This window comes from Camellia sinensis, chromosome 7, assembly GCF_055761805.1.
Source record: "Camellia sinensis isolate YWXY chromosome 7, ASM5576180v1, whole genome shotgun sequence".
Taxonomy (NCBI): Eukaryota; Viridiplantae; Streptophyta; class Magnoliopsida; order Ericales; family Theaceae; genus Camellia; species Camellia sinensis.
Genome location: NC_138967.1, coordinates 199,899,985 through 199,923,069, shown reverse-complemented (window position 1 = coordinate 199,923,069; position 23,085 = coordinate 199,899,985). Strand labels below are relative to the sequence as shown.

Here is a 23,085-nt window from a genome sequence, read left to right as displayed (position 1 = left end):
CCGACTACTGTGCATCTGCTTTTGCAGATATTTTATCACAGCTGTCTTGCTTTTTGCTCCCCTCCATACACGTGTATGGAGGGATCTCTCTCTTGGAAGCTTGTCTTGTAAGCTTTACAAGACAAGAAGCTCTATAAGAGAGAGCCTTGTCTCTTGGCTTTAGGGTTAGACACTTGAGAGACTTGAGATATTTTTAGATAGCTATTTTTAGGGTTTTGAGTTCTAGGGTTAGAAACCATACACTTTCTATCTCTATATCTCCCTCTTGTGTGTGTTTAAGTGCATTTGTGTCTTACTATTGCACACAAACACATAGTGTTTCACCTTCACTTAGCTACTGAGGTTCTAAGAGGTTGGTTTTGAAGTTTTGGAGCTGTTTTCAAGCCAAGGAGGGCTGTTGGAGCATCATTGTTGAAGGGGTCTTCAAGGGTAAGAAACTAGCCCCTTTATTCCCAATCTTGCATTGTATTTCTACCTGTCTTAAATTCGTTTTTGAGCTTGGTGTATAATACAAAAAAGTTCTGTTTTTTAGCCCTCTTGATTGTTTATTAAGAGTGTTTTTTGGTTTGGAGGTGTTTGACCCCTCTTAGGCCTTGAAAGGCCCCGTTTTGTGATATTTTGTGCAAGTTTCGAGACTTTGGTGTTTGGGCCTCTTCACCACTGAAATCTTGAGGGATTTCAGTGGTGGAGATGGTGCCTTGAAGTCTCCAAAAGGGGAAGGCCACCCCCTCTCCTTGTTGTCCTTGAAAGGGACCCTTTTTGGCCTCTTGAGAGAGCATCATGTTAGAGTGTGTATTGGTCATGTCTTGGTTGTTTTCCATGCTTATTATGCCATGATATAACCTTGTTGTGTGTTGGTTTTGGTACACCATGCATGCTTAGCATACCTACCATGTAATGCCTTGTTATTACCTTAATATGCCTTAGGTTGTTAGCCTTTGCTCGAGCATGCTTTAGGTCTCGTTTTGTGAAGCTTGTGTGCTTATTTTGCCATGCTAGAGGTCTGTCCATAGTTGTTTGGGTCGGCCATGGCACGCATTATATGCCCCCTTTGCATTTTGGCTTGTTGGCCTCAAGTGTGTGAGTTTGTAGCATGCACTATTTGCTTTATTCTAATGATTTGGCATCATTTATAGCATAATTTCAGACCTTATAGCATGCTTGCATGCTTACTTTGGATACCTCTTTGAAGCTTTGAAAGCTTATGTAACATGTTCCATGTTTTGGCCATTATACATGCCTTTGATTTTGAGCCACTTAGATGCCATCTAGGGGGTCCCCTTTGCATGGTCTAGGTCTGCCTTGAACCTATTTTAAGTCCTCTTAGCCTTATGAGGCTTGGTTGGCTTGGTCATGGTTCAAGCCCCTTTGACTTGCTTCAAGCACTTGGGCCATTTGTTGCATGTTTGGCTTGACTTGTTACTTGGTTTGGCACCCTGTTTTAACATGATTTTCAATGCTTATGTTGCATGCTATATGTCCATGATTACCTCCTTTCAAATGTGTTTGAGAGTTGTCCAATTTGTGCCGAAGTATTGGCCTTTGATCATGTGTATGCGTGCATGTGTATTTGGTCCCTTATTATAGCACTTTGGCCATTGTTTTAGGCCTAATTAGAGTTGCCTAAATTATGTGTAAGTCCACCTTTCCATCAATTTGCATTGCCTCATGTTTGCTTGTATGCTTGCATAAGTGTCTTGCCATGCCATGTTGCATCCTTAGCTTGCATGCCTAGGTTGCATTGCATCTTGCATGCATGCCTTATTCCTTGATTTGGTGATGGGAATTGGGCCTTGGTTTGTTTGTTTGGTTTGCATTTCATTTGACATGAAAGTTGGACACTTGATCCTTTGGGCCGTCATGCATGGAAATGCGTGATTGGCGGTTCAAAAATCGAGACACATGCCCCTTTGAGTCACAAACATGATAGGGGGCATGATTAGTGCATACATTGCTTGAATTGTATTGCCATGCAAGTTCTGTCCTCTGCTGCTGTGAGTTGCAGGTTCTGCAGGCATTCTTTGCCGACCGGCAGTGTACATTGCCGACTGGCAATTATTCTTCTGCCGATGGATCAATTTTGTGCCGATGACCACAATTTGCTGCCAGTGGTGACTCTACTCAGCCGGTGGTGATTCCCAGTATCCAGAGAAGCATCCTTGAGACTTTGGCAATCTTCAGAGGGGCAGAGCAGGGAAAACAGAGGCAGGCTATGCATGGCGGTGCACTTCCGAGCAAGATCCGAGCACGCGCTGCATCTGGCTCTCCTCCCGAGGTGGTTTACTGCTTTTCCTAGCTTAATTAGTTTGTTAGCTAATTAGGTAATTTGTAATATTTAATTAGCTTGCGTAGTTAATTAATTTGTATTATTTATTTAGTCCCTCCGAGCGAGGGCAAATCTGTAATAAGTGTGGGTGAGTGTGTGTATGTCTTCCCATCCCCACTTCTTTCTTCCCTTTTATTTACCTGCTTTGATGGTTAGTATTAGGGCACGTTTAAATTAGCATACCTCATGCAATGCATGCGTGCATTCATACACTTGCTTTGCATGCACCGGGCTCGGTACATCATGCTAACTGCATTTGTACTTCAATTCCAAATTGAATACGTGCATCAATTGACTGCATTTCACATGCCATGCTTAGGTTAGCCGAGCCTACTCTAATTGCATTTTGCATGCGTTGCATTAGCCACTCTAACATGAACTAGGATCACGCATGTTTGCTAACTAGTTTATTGTTTTGGCACGGAGTACTATGTAAGTATTTATGCTTTAGCATCTCGCATGCGTGTGAATGTTGCCATGACAGTATGTTTGCCATGTGGCTAAATGCTTATGTGATATTATTGTTTGAATGCCTGTGGGTGAAGGTTGGATTGTTTGAGTTGGAAAAACTCGTTGAAATCCATATTTTAGCCTACTTGCAAGTAGTAAATTCCAAAGCGCTTTTCAAAACAAACGGATATGCAATGCTTGTTTCCAAATTAGGCAATCTAGTCTATACTTATTTGTTGTGCGTATAACATAGTAATTCTAGGCTAAGAAATGGAATAAGAACGCATAAAGTTTTCAAAAATGGATATCACGGTTAGTAGAGGCCGGTCTTCGGACCGGGCGAAAGGGGGTGCTCATAGCTGACCTTCTCCGATCGTACCCTAGCTCCCGAGCCGAGACAACTCCGGTGATGACGGACATGTGGCCTTCGGCACCGAGTCAGGGTTTCCTAAATTCCCCCATTTTAAAATATTTAGGTGGCGACTCTGTATCTGGCAAAACAGTCCATGTTTGGCACTTCTTTTCAAAAATCTGTTTCTCAAAACGATTTGCCAGATTTGGACTCTTTGGTTCAAGATTAAGAACCGTGACAATTTGAGAGTCCGAGCTGTAGTGACCCCACAAATGAACAGAACGGGAGCTCACCCTCCCGGGGCGTTCGGGGGACGTCTACAGTTTCTGGCGACTCTGCTGGGGATTTTAGAGAGCTTGACTCGAACTCGTGATATCCTGTTTTGATTTCATTTATGTGTTTCTTTGCATTGCATGTGCATTGGTGCGCCTAGGACACCGTGTTTGCCATCTGCCATTCTTGAATGGTTTGCCGGAGGCTTGTCTTGTCAAGGCATGACCATAAGGCTGACCGGTTATGGGCTCTGACAGCATGGGAACACAAACCCCGGTTTTACCGGGGCACCCTTTTCGACCATTCGACCTAGTGCATATTCGGATCCATAGTGACCATTCCAAGTTAGGACAGGTTGCTTACCCGTTTATAGGTTGTTTGAAACCGCTGTGTGCGTAGTAGAACCCTAGCTCCTGACAAAATAGGACAGGGAAACCCTACCCCAACATAGGGGTGTTTTGGCTCTCTTTACTTGCTATGTGCTTTTAGAGTGTTGCTCTACAGGAACGTGCATATCAGTTTGCAAGATTGAGTATCAGACCTGAGGACATCAGTGTCAGTTATGAGAATCAGTTATCTGTGGGTATCGGGTTCGGTTTTCGGGATAGTGATTTCTGGGAACAGTGATCAGCAGTAGAGTACAGTTGTTCAGCTACACCTGTGTTTGATCTGTTTGGGCTGAAATGCTGTTTGTTGTCTCTTTCAGTTCAGACAGTTGGTGCAGAATAGCTAGTGCTCCCCCTTTGCTGAGGCAGAACTTATGATGACACAAAATTCAGAAGAGATCGTGGTTATGACGGCTGCATTAGAGCAGGGGATCACTCTGCAAAATGAGGCCAACACTGATGTGTCACATCCACCCAGGTCGCCTGTTGTGCACCCGGTTTGGGCCCCGCAACTATACCAGGCTCGCGAGCCTACTACATTTGAGCTAATGGGGATGATAGGTGATCTCCAGAGGTCTGTGGCGGATCTCGCCTACGGAATGTCAGCTTCACCTCCAGCCGCACTATATGCCGGGAGTTTTGTACCCCAGGAGCCCCCGCTGTTGGGGCGAATTGTGATTGAACTTAGCCAACCGGAGATGGCCTCCAGCTATGGCAATGACATGCCAACATCAACTCAAACCCTCGATCAAGCTGAGGCCAGAGGAAAAGACAAAATGAAGGCAGATGCCGATCCCATTGAACAACTGCTGTGGGCAGTCGAGGCTTTGAAAGCCGGGGGGATGAACAAGCAACAGATATCCGCAGTTGTGGCAAAAACTGTGGAGGATGCTTTCCCCACTCCGCCTGAGGGTAGTTCGATTCAGTCAGAAAATCGGGATAGGCCCCGTCATGCCAAGACAGTTCCTCCTATTCCCGCCCCTGCACCCGGGAAAGATCAGAAAGCTAAAGTGGCGCCTGCCGACCCTTTCGCTGGTGCAGCTAGTAAGAGCGCTCAGACCCCAAAGTACCTGCCCCAGGGGCGCAGGACCTTTCATGCTCTCTATATGCCTTTGTCCAAGGCACTTCAGATCCTTGCCGAGAGGGGGCACCTTAAACCCTTGGAGCCTCGGCCTCTCCCGAAGAATCTCCCCGCTACGCATGATGCTGCTCAGTACTGCGCGTACCACCAGCAGACAGGCCATGCCACCGACAATTGTTTCCGCCTCCGCCATGAGGTGCAAGATTTGATTGACAACGAGGTTATCCTCCCGCCCACCGCAGCCAAGTCCGTTACCACTCAGTTATTGGATTTTGAGAACACAGATACTGCAAGTACGTAATCAGAAGGTGAACCACCTGCGGGTGGCATCTGGATGTATTTTGAATGTGGCGTCTGGCACGCATTTTTGAGTGGCTGTGAACGCTAGCTTTGTAAATCCTGGCTTGGGTATCGAGTCAGTCTTTTGTTTTGAGTCTGTCTCTTTGTCTTGAGTCAGTCTTTTTTTGCTTAAGGGTCTGTCTTGTTGTAGCGAGTCAGTCCTCTTTGTATAGAATACCAGGTGATTCTGGGGTTGTTGTCCCGAACACCGTTTTGTCTTGTAATTATCTGTTTTTGTTTTTGAGTCTGTTTCTGCCGAGGGGCCAGTTACACCAACAAAATCTGAATGAAACAGCTGTTGCTATCTCACTTTCGTGCTTACTTTCAGTATAAGTGCCAGAGGATTTGAATGGGCTGACAGTACATCTCGCCTGCTCTCCTGTGCACCAAGCTCATTGCATTAACCTAAGTTTTTCAAAAAACCCTTTTGAACACTACGGTGATAAAAACGAAGAGGAAGGAATTCCTCGGGTTTTGTAAAATTTTAATCATTTTGAGAGAAAGAGAAGCATGCTAAGCTCTTAATGAATGAAACCGTGCTTGTCAGCGTGAGTACTGAGAAGGATCCTGGCTTGATCCAGATTGGTTCCACACTATCTTCGGCACGAGCGATTCGGCGTTTCTTAAAAACTTTCAAAAACAAATGTTTTACGCGGCCTTGTGAAGACCTGTGTGGAACCGCTCTTGAGATTGTGCAGCCTAGGATCGCTCTCAGCCTCAAGATTCAACCCGTCCGTTTCAAACCTCGAACTCATTCAGAGCATTCAACGGTCAACTGTCGCAGAAGGCCCGTGTGGCCAGTTTTGAAGCAGCCCTCGAACAAGAGGCACCAAAGTCGAATCAAAAGAGTAGATCTCACCTGAAAGAGCTCGTGGAGTAGCCATGACGGAGTCTCCTACGAATCATTGCAACAACCGTTCTCCTAGACACAGAGAGGCTTCAACTTCAAAAACCATTTGGCATGGACTTGTTGCACTCTTACCCTTTGAGAGGCTCGCTGGGCCGAAAACCCGGAAGGGCGACCCAGGCAAAAGTTAGAGCAAGAGAAAAATACAAAAAAAAGCAAAAAATAATACCAAAAAAAAACAAAAAAAGAAAAGAAAAGAAAAAAAAATGCGAAGAAGAAAAGAAAAAGAAATGAACGAAAAAAAGAAATTGAAAAGAAGCTCGCAAGGTCGAAAACCCGCATCGGGTGCCTTGGCAAAAGTTAGAGCCTGAAAAATGAAGGTTAAAATACCCGAGTGTACCTTAACCGGAACTACGTAAGGCTTGATTCCCATGTTTGGGATACGTAGGCAACTTCATCATGAAGTCCAGCCCCCAACGCTTTCATAGCGTCTCAGTCTATGCAATGGTTTCGACTTCATCCCAAAGTCTAGTCGCCAACACCTTCCAAGGTGATTGTGTCCATATATTTGTTGTGACCGTCTTCGTCATCTCTGTATCCAAGAGTTCGACCACCGCCAATGAAGACTATTTGCGGACTGCTGCGGCACCGTCCAAACAAGGGGCAACTTTCCGTTGCCACGAGCCGTCGCAAGACGCCATTCAAACCAGGGGCAACTTTCCGTTGCCATCCATCCACCCCCCTTTTAAGCCAGGGGCAATTTTCCATTGCCTCTGATCCGAGGTTGCGCATCTCGAAGAGTAAGTTCCATGCTCGTTGAGCATCAGCCGTTTGCAAAAATAGTTTTTGAAAATTTTTACTGAGGTTGACTATTTTCTCGAAAGCTATTCCATTTTCCAAAATTGGACCATTTTCTTGGACCCAAAAGGGAAAATTTTCAGTGCTTACAGCCTGACTTGCATGGTTTTCAAATCAAAAATCGTACAAGTACGTTAATCCGACTCTCGTTTTGATCAAAATTGTTTTAGTAGAAAGTAAAAACAAAGAATGGTTAAAATGATGAACTAGGGGCACAGTTGAGTCAGGCGTTCTGTCTTTCCCCCGTCATCGACGTACTTGCCAGAAGAGCGCTCTACCCGCCAGAAGAAACAGCCGTGAGCTAACGGTGTTGAACATGAACCCACACCTTTCTATTTATCCATTAATCACCCTGGGGAGGGACGGAAAATGAGAGAATAAAGAATAGAGAGGTGTAAGTTGAGAGAAAAGTGAGGAAAAGGGTTTTGAGAGAAAAACCGAGCTTGAGTGCCAGAGTGATGTGAGAATCACAAATCAGAAAGGGTGGGAAACAATACCCAGAGAAACTGGCTCCTCGTGATCTAAGGTCCCCCGTTTTCGTTGACGCGTCTGTGTGTCGTGTCTTTGGTTTTGTTCACCTCAACCTTTGTTTTAGGCCTTTTCCGAGCGTGTCTCGTTGTGTTTAGGTCGTGCACCCTTTTGTTTGAGTCCTTCCCGCTGTGTTCGATACCCCGGTTTGAAAAATCCTTATTTAAAATTCAAAAATCGTTTATGCTCAGAATGCTGTGCCATTCTCTACATTTGGGCGAACCAAAAGAAAGGAAGGGAAAATTTAAGGCATCCGAGCATGTTTCAACCCTAGCCGGTTTCACCTTTGAAGGCCGTCTTGTCAGATTGGGCTGTTTTGTTTAAAGTTTGCTGAGTGCAGAATGAACCGAATGCTGTGCTATGGGCTGTATGCAGATTAATCCCCAGCAGAGTAAGGGCTGTGCATCCAGAATCAGGTAGTGGGTTGCTTGGGCTATTTTGCTGTTGGCTGTTTAGTTATCTGATTATTACAGTACAAGTGTTCAATTTTCAGACAACCAATCAATTTCATTTACATTGAGGTGTAATATGGTGTTATGCGATGCAAAAGTATGAAATGTAAAGATACACTGATATAACACTTTTTTTAAGATAAAAAGTTTGTTCATCTCATAATCTTTTAAGTACACAAGTTTTGAGGAAAACAAAAATCTGCCTGCGGCAGTACAAGGTAATCTAACTACCAACAAAAAGGGAAAAGTACAAAGAAAGAAGAAAAATAACAAAAAGCTGTATCCGTGTCCAGCGACTCCAAGGGCTAACGGTCTGTCCTAGTCCTCTTCCTGGACGAAGGTCCAGGAGCATCATCAGCATCGTCGTCAGAACCCGAGCTAGTGCCGCCTCCGGTCTCCTCCTCCGATAACTCTGCCTTCGACTCTGTCTCCGCCTCCGGCTCGTCATCCTCATCGTCATCATCATCAGGGACTGGAGCTCGCGAGCTACTCCCGACATGAGTGCGCCCCGCCTTGGAGCGGGGGAATGCTCGGCCCTCCTCATCTCTCCCTCGGGCAGGGACGGAAGGTCCAGCCGGAGCACCTCCTACCCCGGGAATCTGGAAGGGAGGCTAAAAAAGTACACAAAAGGAAAATGCATCAGTATACCGTGGACAGAGTATAGTGCAGAATGCAGTGTACAGTGCAAGAATGCCGTGGGCAGTTTATTAGTGCAGAATACAGTGTATGAGTACAGTGCAAGAATGCCGTGGGCAGTTTATCAGTGCAGAATGCAGTGTATGAGTACAGTGTGAGAATGCCGAAGGCAGTATATCAGTGCAGAATACAGTGCAGAATGCAGTGTATGCAACGTATCAGGTGTTATGCCGTGCATCAGATTCCGTGAATCAGCTTGTGAGTGATTTGAGGCCGTGATCAGAAGAACATACTGGAATGCTGTAAAGGGCCAGGAGATCAAAGGTCCGCTGGAGCATCCCCATCATGGAGGCATTTATCTCCAATGACTGCCGGGTGTACGCAGAAGAAGCCTGCAAAAGTATCAGATGCATCAATATTCTGTGGAATATCAAATAAACTGAAATGAAATGACTGTACAGAAATGCAGTAATACATACTGGAGGCAAGTCGGGGACACCGACAAACTCATGATCAGCTGGCGGAGGGGCGAAGGGGACCTGATAGGTCACCCCACCCTGCCCTCGGAAAGTCAATGAAGTGGGCAGAGCAGGCCAACCGGTCCCCCGTCCCTCCTGAACTCCGCCCCTGCCACGGACTCAGGCCCTCCTCGAAGCTCCCGCTCCAGCTCCTGCTCCCGCCCTAGCCGCTGGCGCCACGGGCCTAGCTCCCTCAACCCGACGGCCGCCGCTTAGAGGCCGCATAAGGTACGTCTGCACGTACTCTCGGTAGTCGCCGATACCTCTGAAGCGGGTCGCCTCCCAACCGATGGTGTAATCGTCCATCTGCTCAGTGGTGAGCCTCTCGGTCTCCCTCATTTCTTCGGGAGGGTGAACCGGGACTATCTGCTCCGGTAATCCTAGGGTCTGGCGTAAGAAACGCTCACCTAGGTACCAAGCCCGACAGACCGGGCCCTCCAACAAGATCCGGAAATGCGAGGTCTCATCGGCACCGGCAAACCGATCCCGCGTCACGGCTGGCAAAGGAGCCCAAGGCTGCCAGGTGATCTGAAAATGCAACACAGTTTGTTATCTACTGTTATTGAAATATACAGTGGAAGGGCGAAGCTTAAATGAACTGCAAGTAAAACATACCTCCGCGGGGGTGATGGTGTCAAAGAAGCGGCGGAAAAAGCTGAAGGTCTCTCGCGGCCTCCGGGTACATCTCCCGTCAAAGCGGCGTGAAAAGGGGACGACCAGAGGGGTCTCCGTGACCGGTACGGGTGCGAGCCTAGGAAAGTAGGCGTAAACCCACAACTGCAGAGAAAACATCGATATGACTATTAGATAAAGCAAATTACAGAATAAAGCAGAAATGGCAGAGCCGTGTGTTGTACAGTGTATTGTGCAGTGTGAGCAGTGTACAGTCAGTGAAAAGCAGAGTGTATGTGTGTGCCGTGTGTACAGTATACAACAGGTATAAAGCAGACTACAGTGTGTGCAGTGTACAGAGTACAGAAAATATAGAACAGAAATGAAAAGCGGAGAAGAAATGTACCTCCCAAGCCCGCCAGTAGCCTCCGAGCAACTGTCCGCTGCCGCGGGAAGCCGAGCTCATGTATCCATAGAGAGTGGCCAGAGCGGCACCACCCCAGTCATAATGCAAGATCCGCCTGACGTCCACCAGTGCGCTGAGCAGGCAGAGTGGCATGGTGTTCGCCCGGTCAGCGAAAATAGTCGTCCCGAACAAAAACATGAGGAAGCCGCGAGCGTACCTCTCCACGGCCTCCGGGGTCATCGGGGCTGCGTCAACAAGGGTGGGCTGGACCCGGAACTGCACCTCGAAACAGGAATATCAGACAAAGCCTGGACGAGCAAGAGGTGGCGCCTCACCGAGTAGATGGATTTGAGCGGCAGTCCACTCGTCCATGTCAATATCAAAGGGGATCGGATCACCCCCTACCCCGATGCCTGTGAGCATCGAGAAATCGTAAGGGGTCATCGTCATGTCCCCTGCCGCGGAGAAGTGGAACGAATCGGTGGTGTCCCACCACCTCTCTACCAAAGCGGCGAGTAGAGGTCTGCACGTAGTGAGCCTGGAGAGTCCTCTGCAGAATGCGCCGAAACCCGCCTGGTCCACTATGCGACGGACCGCATCAGGAAGCTCGGCGTACCACTCTCGAGCGCCGGTGTTCCCATACCCACGGATGGTATGGGAATCCCCCTGTAAACAGAAAATAACAATTGCAAGGCAATATTCAAAATGCAGTTCTAAGCAGTATACAGATGCAGCATGTGTGCAAGTTTGACGAATACAAACAAATACCGGGTGTCGGTGTGCTTACAGTGAACTACAACGTGTGGTGCATCAACATGTTTGGGTGGTTCAGAACAGTATAGCATGCGTGCAAGTTTAACAGATTCAAGCAAATACTGGGTGCCGGTGTGCTTACAGTGAACTACAACGTGTGATGCGTCAGCGTGTTCGGATGGTTCAGTGCAGTATAGCGTGTGTGCATACGTTCAGACTCAAGCAGATGTCGGGTGCCGATGTGTGCAGTGAAATACAGTGTGCGCCGTGTGTTTGGGTGATTCAGGGCTAGTGCAGTGTGTGTGCATGTGTCAGTTTCAAGCAGATATCAGTTGCACGTATGTTTGCAATCAACTACAATATACAGAGTATCGACTGTAATCGGTTATGGCAGTTGACAGTTTTGTATCCTACATTGCAGAAAGTAAAGCAGAAAAAAGAGAGTTACCTCAGAAGTGTCGAAGGACAAGTGGGAGGTAGGCTCACGTAGTAGTAGCTCGGGTCGCGCGTACCTCTAGAAACTCCTGAACTGGCGCAGTCCGTCAGGGGGCAGAACATGGATCGTCGGCCGGTAGGTCGCCGGGTCGAACGGGCGCTCGCTCAAGGGTAGGAGCTCGACCCCGGGATCCATCTCGTGATCTGGGGGAGTCCCACCGCGTGGAATGTCATCCGCCATATCAAAAATGATGAGAAAATAGCCAGAGGAAGGAAAACCGGGCTAGAATACGGAAAGTCAACCGAAAAGTCAACTCCCGGGAAGGCTGAAAATGACCGAAAAGGCTGGGATGTGAAAGGGCACGGAAATCAAGAGGAAAGCGAGGGGAACAAACCCCAAAAAGGTGGGAATGGCAAACGAGGCATCGAAACAAAGATTTGTTCGGTTCAAAATGTCCGAAACGCGAAGAAAATCGCGAATCCGACGACGAAACGGGCGTAGAACGCGACGAAACGGAGAAAAGAGGAGAGAAAAACACTCTAGAGAGAGAGGGTGTGAGTTTTCGGCGGAAGAGGAAGTGGGAAATAGGGTTTAGAAACCCTATTTTAAAACGCCCGAGGTGAAATGTCGAATCTGCCCCGACTCAGGAACTTTTTGCCGGTCGGCAACATTTTGTACCGGCCGGCAGAAAATTGTGCCGATGGAATTGAATGAGTGCCGATGGATGGCCGGTGATTTATTCTGATGGCCGGTGGACATCCGGTGGTCTCCTACAGTGATTTTGGAGCCTCCTACACCCTTGTTTGAGTTATGTGTGGGGTCCAGGGCCTTTAGTACTCAAAACAGTGCAAAACAGTGTGTTTCCGACGCTCAACCGACCTCCGTTTTGACCTCGGGTCGTGTTTTCAGTGCGTGGCACTCGAACTCGTGCAAGGTGTATCCTTTCCGTATCATTTTGGCTTTTACAAAACTCAAAAGTTGCCCCATGCGCATCGCATTTCAATCGCGTTGTTTAGCGCATCGCACTGTTTTGTGCATTTCAAAATCAATCGCGCTGTTTAGCGCATCGCACTGTTTTGTGCATTGCATTTCAATCGCGCTGTTTAGCGCATCGCACTGTTTTGTGCATTTCAAAATTAATCGCGCTGTTTAGCGCATCGCACTGTTTTGTGCATTTGAAATCAATCGCACTGTTTTGTGCATTTCAAAATCAATCGCACTGTTTTGTGCATTTCAAAATCAATCGCGCTGTTTAGCGCATCGCACTGTTTTGTGCATTGCAAATTAATCGCGCTGTTTAGCGCATCGCACTGTTTTGTGCATTGCAAATCACTCGCGCTGTTTAGCGCATCGCACTGTTTTGTGCATTGCATTTCAATCGCGTTGTTTAGCGCATCGCACTGTTTTGTGCACTTCAAATCAATCGCACTGTCTTGTACATTTCAAATCACTCGCGCTATTTTGCGCACCGCATCGCACTGTTTTGTGCACCTTACTTGCATCTTGCATGCATCCTCTCGCGCTATCTTGCGCACCTCACTTGTACTTGTTAGTACATTGCATTGTTTTGAATACGAACCGGCTTCGCATAGCGTATAAGTCCAATTGTCAAAGTCTTCATTCCGTGTGGCATGCGTGTCACACTTGCATCATTTTGCATCTTATGAGGCACGCGTGTCTCATTTGTATCATTTTACATTCCGTGTGGCATGCGTGTCACACTTGCATCATTTTGCATCTTATAAGGCACGCGTGTCTCATTTGTTTCATTTTGCATCTTATGAGGCATGCGTGTCTCATTAGTTTCATTTTACATTCCGTGTGGCATGCGTGTCACACTTGCATCATTTTGCATATTATGAGGCACGCGTGTCTCATTTGTATCATTTTACATTCCGTGTGGCATGCGTGTCACACTTGCATCATTTTGCATCTTATGAGGCACGCGTGTCTCATTTGTTTCATTTTGCATCTTATGAGGCATGCGTGTCTCATTTGTTTCATTTTGCATTTCGTGTGGCATGTGTGTCACACTTGCATCATTTTGCATCTTATGAGGCACGCGTGTCTCATTTGTTTCATTTTGCATCTTATGAGGCATGCGTGTCTCATTCGTTTCATTTTACATTCCGTGTGGCATGCGTGTCACACTTGCATCATTTTGCATCTTATGAGGCACGCGTGTCTCATTTGTTTCATTTTGCATCTTATGAGGCATGCGTGTCTCGTTTGTTTCATTTTACATTCCGTGTGGCATGCGTGTCACACTTGCATCATTTTGCATCTTATGAGGCACGCGTGTCTCATTTGTATCATTTTACATTCTGTGTGGGATGCATGTCACATTTGCATCATTTTGCATCTTATGAGGCACGCGTGTCTCATTTGTTTCATTTTGTATCTTATGAGGCATGCGTGTCTCATTTGTTTCATTTTGCATTCCGTGTGGCATGCGTGTCACACTTGCATCATTTTGCATCTTATGAGGCACGCGTGTCTCATTTGTTTCATTTTGCATCTTATGAGGCATGCGTGTCTCATTCGTTTCATTTTACATTCCGTGTGGCATGCGTGTCACACTTGCATCATTTTGCATCTTATGAGGCACGCGTGTCTCATTTGTATCATTTTACATTCCGTGTGGCATGCGTGTTACACTTGCATCGTTTTGCATCTTATGAGGCACGCGTGTCTCATTTGTATCATTTTACATTCCGTGTGGCATGCGTGTCACACTTGTATCATTTTGCATCTTATGAGGCACGCGTGTCTCATTTGTATCATCTTGCATCATGCTTCATTTGCATCGGCATGCGTGTCACATTTTCGCTGGCATGTGTGTCGTCATTAGCATTAGCAGGCGTGCCTCATTCTTGCATTGTCATGCACATTGCAGTGGTCTGGCGAGACCTTAAACACGCACGGTCTAGGAGACCTTAAATCCTTGGAAGGTGCGAAACCTCCGGTGCATTGATGTGCACAGTTCGGTTGCATTGCCACGCATGTCTTAAGCACAGGTGTCCAGCCGGTCTAAGAGACCTTAAATCCTTGGGAGGTGCGAAACCTCCGGTGCATTGATGTGTGCAGTTTACCTACATTGTCATGCATTCCTCGTGCAATCTCCACAGTCTAGGAGACCTTAAATCCTTGGAAGGTGCAAAACCTTCGGCACATTGACGTGTGCAGTTCGATAATTTGCATTGTCATGCATATCTTAAGCCGCGTGTTGTCGCGTATTCCATGCAACATGCATTTTATACATCATTTGCATTTCAAAAACAAAAAAAAAGCACATGCATTGTCATGCATACATTTTGCATCCCGGTCTAGGAGACCTTAAATCCTCTGAAGGTGCAATTCCTTTGGTGTTTGTCGTGCCCGAACGACTTTCGGTGGTCTGGTAAAGCCACCTGCCTATGTTTGCGGTGAGTTCCTAGAAGACCAACTGGGACGGTGGAAACTAGAGTTCGAATGGCTTATGCCTAGAACGCAAAGGTTCGGGAGTTCCGAGACTAAAGTCTGGTTTAAATACCCAGGGGTGTATCCTCGGCTTGAAATCTGTATGGAAGCCCCATAGATTGAGGCGGCATGTCTACGCCTCAGTTCTGGATACTGAACCAACCTAGTATATCGCCCTGTTGGTAAGATAGGGAAAGTTGCAATCATAGTCGTTGCATCATAGTGCATTGTCATGCATTTCCATTGTAGCTTGCATGCATTCATTGCATTTTCCCCAGTAGATCGCATCATACTGCATTGTCATGCATTTTGTAAATATCCATTCCATTGCATATTTGTAAATATTGCATTGTAGTTTGCACGCATTCATTGCATCACACCTTCCATCTATGGCTTGCGCCTTTCCAGGTTGAGCTTGGTCTGGTATGTGCCCTTACTTTTCACGTTAAAACACAGTTCTGCATGTGTACGCGCCTATTCCACGCTAGTATGTTGGTTTGAGGGTTGCGGCACCTTTTCTGTGTTAGACGTGGTTCGTATGCGTACATGCCTTTCCTAGGCAAAATTTGGTTTGGCCTGCATGCCATATCTATTGCATTATAGATTGCATGCATTCATTGCATCACCTTCCATCTATGGCTTGCGCCTTTCCATGTTGAGCTTGGTTTGGTATGTGCCCATACTTCTCGTGTCGAAGCATAGTTTAGTGGACCGTTCTATGTTAGCCGCGGCTTGTACGCGTACATGCCTTTCCTAGGCAAAATTTGGTTTGGCCTGCGTGCCATTTCCATTGCATTGTAGATTGCATGCATTCATTGCATCACCTTCCATCTATGGCTTGCGCCTTTCCATGTTGAGCTTGGTTTGGTATGTGCCCATACTTCTCGTGTCGAAGCATAGTTCAGTGGACCGTTCTATGTTAGCCGCGGCTTGTACGCGTACATGCCTTTCCTAGGCAAAATTTGGTTTGGCCTGCGTGCCATTTCCATTGCATTGTAGTTTGCATGCATTCATTGCATCACCTTCCATCTATGGCTTGCGCCTTTCCATGTTGAGCTTGGTCTGGTATGTGCCCATACTTCTCGTGTCGGAGCATAGTTCAGTGGACCGTTCTATGTTAGCCGCGGCTTGTACGTGTACATGCCTTTCCTAGGCAAAATTTGGTTTGGCCTGCGTGCCATTTCCATTGTATCGTAGCTCACATGCATTCACTGCATCACCTCCGCCTATGGCTTGCGCCTTTCCATGTTGAGCTTGGTCTGATATGTGCCCATACTTCTCGTGTCGAAGCATAGTTCAGTAGACCGTTCTATGTTAGATGTGGCTTGTATGCGTACATGCCTTACCTAGGCAAGATTTGGTTTGGCCCGCGTGCCATATCCATTGCCATCTCTCCAGCATATCCATATTTATATATTGCATTGTAGTGTAATTTTTGCATCCGGCATTAGGATCATTGTCCTTTCTCCAGCGGGTCGTTTCCCCACTTATGTCATTCCCCCCAAATACTTGTTCTTGTGTCTGTCTACAATGCTCATAGTTCAGTTGACCATTCTATGGTAGACAGACTTGTTACCTCCATCAATCTATTTGACATAGGTGTGGTCTCGAACCACTCGTGACTGGATCGTAATTCAATTGCTTTGCATATAGTTTGTATTGTTTCAATTGCATTGCATTTTCATTTGTATTGTTTATACATTGTTTTGTATATACTGCATATCATTTTGCATCCATTTTTGCATTATCATGCATGCTGCTAACAATATTGTACCTGTTAAGTTTGTTTTCTTTGCAGGCACGATATTGTATGTACGGTTCATTTGAGGCTGGTGCAACCAGACGAACCGCACAGGTATTGTATCCTCCGAGTGAGACGTATCGAGAATTGCATAATTCTCTTACATCCTTTCTACATTGTAGTGTAGTTTGGTGTATGCTAGCTTAAAACTGTCGCATGTTATGCATCGTTACAGCTTTCTTTGCATTATCATAAGTTATGCTCGGCGTCGTGCATTGTCTTGCATTTTGCCCCTGCCTTCGGGCACATACCTTATTTGTCTTGCATGTTTGTCTGAGTCTTCGGCCTTGTCAAAAATGGGTCATCTCTGGGCTTTGACATTCACTACCGTCATTGTTATAACTTTCGAGTTCTGTCAAAGAGGGGCAACTGTAGACACCCCATTTTTGACCGTCCTCAAGACTTGGACGTCACCATTTGAACACTCGGTGATCACCCATGTTTGTGTTCGTTTGGAGTTCCCGGAGGTCTCGGCTACGCGCGCCTTGCCTCAGGATCTCCGAACTCGACTGTTTAGTGTCTGGCTTTGCACCAAACACTTGTGTTTTGCCTTGGAGGGGCAGGGAATGCTTTGCGAGGCATCCCCACACACCACCGACAGTGGCTAGAGGTCACCGGCTGGTTTTTGCTGCCATCGGCAATGTATATTGCCGGTCGGCACTCTTTGTTGCCGGTCGGCACTCCTTTTTGCCAAAATGGCATTTTTGGCCGGCCGACTACTGTGCATCTGCTTTTGCAGATATTTTATCACAGCTGTCTTGCTTTTTGCTCCCCTCCATACACGTGTATGGAGGGATCTCTCTCTTGGAAGCTTGTCTTGTAAGCTTTACAAGACAAGAAGCTCTATAAGAGAGAGCCTTGTCTCTTGGCTTTAGGGTTAGACACTTGAGAGACTTGAGATATTTTTAGATAGCCATTTTTAGGGTTTTGAGTTCTAGGGTTAGAAACCATACACTTTCTATCTCTATATCTCCCTCTTGTGTGTGTTTAAGTGCATTTGTGTCTTACTATTGCACACAAACACATAGTGTTTCACCTTCACTTAGTTACTGAGGTTCTAAGAGGTTGGTTTTGAAGTTTTGGAGCTGTTTTCAAGCCAAGGAGGGCTGTTGGAGCATCATTGTTGAAGGGGTCTTCAAGGGTAAGAAACTAGCCCCTTTATTCCCAATCTTGCATTGTATTTCTACCTGTCTTAAATTCGTTTTTGAGCTTGGTGTATAATACAAAAAAGTTCTGTTTTTTAGCCCTCTTGATTGTTTATTAAGAGTGTTTTTTGGTTTGGAGGTGTTTGACCCCTCTTAGGCCTTGAAAGGCCCCGTTTTGTGATATTTTGTGCAAGTTTCGAGACTTTGGTATTTGGGCCTCTTCACCACTGAAATCTTGAGGGATTTCAGTGGTGGAGATGGTGCCTTGAAGTCTCCAAAAGGGGAAGGCCACCCCCTCTCCTTCTTATCCTTGAAAGGGACCCTTTTTGGCCTCTTGAGAGAGCATCATGTTAGAATGTGTATTGGTCATGTCTTGGTTGTTTTCCATGCTTATTATGCCATGATATAACCTTGTTGTGTGTTGGTTTTGGTACACCATGCATGCTTAGCATACCTACCATGTAATGCCTTGTTATTACCTTAATATGCCTTAGGTTGTTAGCCTTTGCTCGAGCATGCTTTAGGTCTCGTTTTGTGAAGCTTGTGTGCTTATTTTGCCATGCTAGAGGTCTGTCCATAGTTGTTTGGGTCGGCCATGGCACGCATTATATGCCCCCTTTGCATTTTGGCTTGTTGGCCTCAAGTGTGTGAGTTTGTAGCATGCACTATTTGCTTTATTCTAATGATTTGGCATCATTTATAGCATAATTTCAGACCTTATAGCATGCTTGCATGCTTACTTTGGATACCTCTTTGAAGCTTTGAAAGCTTGTGTAACATGTTCCATGTTTTGGCCATTATACATGCCTTTGATTTTGAGCCACTTAGATGCCATCTAGGGGGTCCCCTTTGCATGGTCTAGGTCTGCCTTGAACCTATTTTAAGTCCTCTTAGCCTTATGAGGCTTGGTTGGCTTGGTCATGGTTCAAGCCCCTTTGACTTGCTTCAAGCACTTGGGCCATTTGTTGCATGTTTGGCTTGACTTGTTGCTTGGTTTGGCACCCTGTTTTAACATGATTTTCAATGCTTATGTTGCATGCTATATGTCCATGATTACCTCCTTTCAAATGTGTTTGAGAGTTGTCCAATTTGTGCCTAAGTATTGGCCTTTGATCATGTGTATGCGTGCATGTGTATTTGGTCCCTTATTATAGCACTTTGGCCATTGTTTTAGGCCTAATTAGAGTTGCCTAAATTATGTGTAAGTCCACCTTTCCATCAATTTGCATTGCCTCATGTTTGCTTGTATGCTTGCATAAGTGTCTTGCCATGCCATGTTGCATCCTTAGCTTGCATGCCTAGGTTGCATTGCATCTTGCATGCATGCCTTATTCCTTGATTTGGTGATGGGAATTGGGCCTTGGTTTGTTTGTTTGGTTTGCATTTCATTTGACATGAAAGTTGGACACTTGATCCTTTGGGCCGTCATGCATGGAAATGCGTGATTGGCGGTTCGAAAATCGAGACACATGCCCCTTTGAGTCACAAACATGATAGGGGGCATGATTAGTGCATACATTGCTTGAATTGTATTGCCATGCAAGTTCTGTCCTCTGCTGCTGTGAGTTGCAGGTTCTGCAGGCATTCTTTGCCGACCGGCAGTGTACATTGCCGACCGGCAATTATTCTTCTGCCGATGGATCAATTTTGTGCCAATGACCACAATTTGCTGCCGGTGGTGACTCTACTCAGCCGGTGGTGATTCCCAGTATCCAGAGAAGCATCCTTGAGACTTTGGCAGTCTTCAGAGGGGCAGAGCAGGGAAAACAGAGGCAGGCTATGCATGGCGGTGCACTTCCGAGCAAGATCCGAGCACGCGCTGCATCTGGCTCTCCTCCCGAGGCGGTTTACTGCTTTTCCTAGCTTAATTAGTTTGTTAGCTAATTAGGTAATTTGTAATATTTAATTAGCTTGCGTAGTTAATTAATTTGTATTATTTATTTAGTCCCTCCGAGCGAGGGCAAATCTGTAATAAGTGTGGGTGAGTGTGTGTATGTCTTCCCATCCCCACTTCTTTCTTCCCTTTTATTTACCTGCTTTGATGGTTAGTATTAGGGCACGTTTAAATTAGCATACCTCATGCAATGCATGCGTGCATTCATACACTTGCTTTGCATGCACCGGGCTCGGTACATCATGCTAACTGCATTTGTACTTCAATTTCAAATTGAATACGTGCATCAATTGACTGCATTTCACATGCCATGCTTAGGTTAGCCGAGCCTACTCTAATTGCATTTTGCATGCGTTGCATTAGCCACTCTAACATGAACTAGGATCACGCATGTTTGCTAACTAGTTTATTGTTTTGGCACGGAGTACTATGTAAGTATTTATGCTTTAGCATCTCGCATGCGTGTGAATGTTGCCATGACAGTATGTTTGCCATGTGGCTAAAGGCTTATGTGATATTATTGTTTGAATGCCTATGGGTGAAGGTTGGATTGTTTGAGTTGGAAAAACTCGTTGAAATCCGTATTTTAGCCTACTTGCAAGTAGCAAATTCCAAAGCGCTTTTCAAAACAAACGGATATGCAATGCTTGTTTCCAAATTAGGCAATCTAGTCTATACTTGTTTGCTGTGCGTATAACATAGTAATTCTAGGCTAAGAAATGGAATAAGAACGCATAAAGTTTTCAAAAATGGATATCACGGTTAGTAGAGGCCGGTCTTCGGACCGAGCGAAAGGGGGTGCTCATAGCTGACCTTCTCCGATCATACACTAGCTCCCGAGCCGAGACAACTCCGGTGATGACCGATATGTGGCCTTCGGCATCGAGTCAGGGTTTCCTAAATTCCCCCATTTAAAAATATTTAGGTGGCGACTCTGTATCTAGCAAAGCAGTCCATGTTTGGCACTTCTTTTCAAAAATCTGTTTCTCAAAACGATTTGCCGGATTTGGACTCTTTGGTTCAAGATTAAGAACCGTGACAATTTGAGAGTCCGAGCTGTAGTGACCCCACAAATGAACAGAACGGGAGCTCACCCTCCCGGGGCGTTCGGGGGACGTCTACACCCGCGGACGAAATATCCGTAAAAGAATACATGGGTCCTGTTTGATGGCTGCCCATGGACGAAATATCCATGAAAAAAAAGTTTGAAGTGCTTAAGTGTTGATAAGGTAGTTCTAGAACCAATGAGTTGTAATCTCTTTTGGGTTGTTGAGAAATGATGAAATTGGCTTATGTAATTAAATGAAATGAAGGGGAATGGCTTAATGATTGAGTTTGGTAATTTAAGACTACACATCATGTGAATGCCTTTATCTTTGATGTTGCATATGCATAGTGTACTTATATCTTTGCTAAATTTCATATGCTGTGTTAGATGGTTTCTACTGGGTTGTGGCTCACCCTTCTTGGGAATAACATTTTCAGGTAATGATGGCATGCCTCCACTAAGGCAATAACGTTAGAGAAACTTTTGGAAGCAAGGGCTTCTTGTTCTGATTGTATATTTTTGTAAAGCCAAGGGCTTAAGGTGTAATGAGCTAAGGTCACTTTTGATTATAACCAAGATATGTCTTGGAAAGATATGAGCCCGTAAGGCATTTAATTTCTTGTTATTAATTTGCATTGCATGCTGTAGATTCAGAATAAACGTTTGTGAATGTATAATGCATGTATTCCCTTTTGTAATATGAACTCTGTTATTTGAAAGCGTACCAATTATGTTATATTCATTTCTCTTATGAGTTGGGCTATTTGTATTATTTTGAGGGCGTTACAAGTGTGATAGAGGACATGCCTTTTCAAAAGTAGGAAGAAGAAAAAAAATGGAAGAAAAGAAGAAAAAGATATTCAAGAAGTGGATTGTAAGGAAAATAATAATAATAATAATAATAATAAATAAAATAATTAAGTTTAGAAAGAAAAAAGAAAGAGAAAGGCAGTGACTAAGGCTGCCTCAGAGAGAGAGAGAGAGTTTGTAGAGACGAGTTTCGAAAAACCAAGCAATAGAAAGAAAAAAAATTGTGCTCTGAAGAGAGACTTTGGAAGGGAAAAACAAAGAGGTCCGGGAATGGATCGAGTTGAGGTCCGGCAGGCGGCCAAGGCAAGGCTACCGCCTGCCGGTGAAGCAAAATTACTAGGTACTTAACCTAGATTTAATACCATGTTACAATATATACATACATATATATATATATATATAGAGAGAGAGAGAGAATATTATATTATGTTGAATAATTAATGTAACAACATATATAAGACTCCTCTATATAGGAGAAGAGAAACCTAAGCATGGTAATCCTAAGGATGATAATAAAAATAATATGGTATGTATAATAGACAAAATATAAAGTTACTATATTTAACACTATTAATAGTTGTATTCTACTTTTTAAATTGTGCTTCTTAGTTCAATTGATAAAAAAAAACAACGCTCAATTAGTACACATTCATGTGTGTTTGGAAGGGAAAAAATTGGGTACACACCTAACCTTTGGCATAGTGCGCAAAGTGGTTGCCCCATGATTTGAACCCATAACCTCAAGGTTATTAGGCTAAGGTTTTACCATTGTACCAATGGTAAAATTGCATACGCATTTAAAATTGCATACATGAAGATTTTATTGAGCAATAAAAGACACTCCTATCTCAATCCATCTATCAGTCAAAACATGCAATAAAAAGCAATTTTGATGTCTGATTAATAATTTCACGTTTCAGATAGAGCTTCGAAATTTCATGCACACAATTCAGAAAAGGCAATTTTACTAGCACTAATTGGCACATACAGATGTGAGGGAGTACTTCGCAGCAACGAGAACCCTGTGGCTGTGACTGTGAGAATATATATTGTATATATGGCATGCTTATGTATATTAGGAAATTGTGTATATTAGGAATTAGGCAATTTCCTAATATACACAAGCAAGAAAAGGAAATTGCCTAATTCCTAATATACACAAGCATGCCATAAATACAATATATATTCTCACAGTGACAAGGTACATGGGTTTTAGAATGATCAAGTTTTAGGCCAAGGCCTTTGTAAAACCTTTGAGAATTGATCGAAATATAATAAGGTGAGCAATTGTGAATGTATAGAGAGAGAGATTGTCATCATACCAATCGCAAGAGATACATGATGTAGACCATATTTTTCTGCAATGTCGATATGAGAGGGGCGATTTGCGCGTTAGTACGGCCGAGCTACGATAACGCCGATCATGACGAACCGTACGCCGCCGAGCAGAAGACCGGTCAGACACGAACCAATGCCTGGCCGAGCTAGAACGCGGCCAAGTGCGTAGCAGTGTCTGATGACCAAGCTAAGAGCAACTCGGGCTAGACTGTGGACGCGGTTAGGGCCGGCACGCTTCTGACCGACCAGCCGAGATAAGTGGGCTTCGTGTGACCGAGAATAAAGGTAGGACGGGTGGAGGCCGGCATACCTCACAACCGGTTAGCCTAATGAACTG

At 45.1% G+C, this 23,085-nt stretch overlaps 1 long non-coding RNA gene across 2 annotated transcripts in view; it reads right to left on the bottom strand.

The window, feature by feature from the left end:
- LOC114278945 (uncharacterized) overlaps window positions 1-23,085 on the bottom strand; it is a 63,272-nt gene that overhangs the window by 36,041 nt on the left and 4,146 nt on the right. The gene's annotated exons all lie outside the window — the stretch shown is intronic.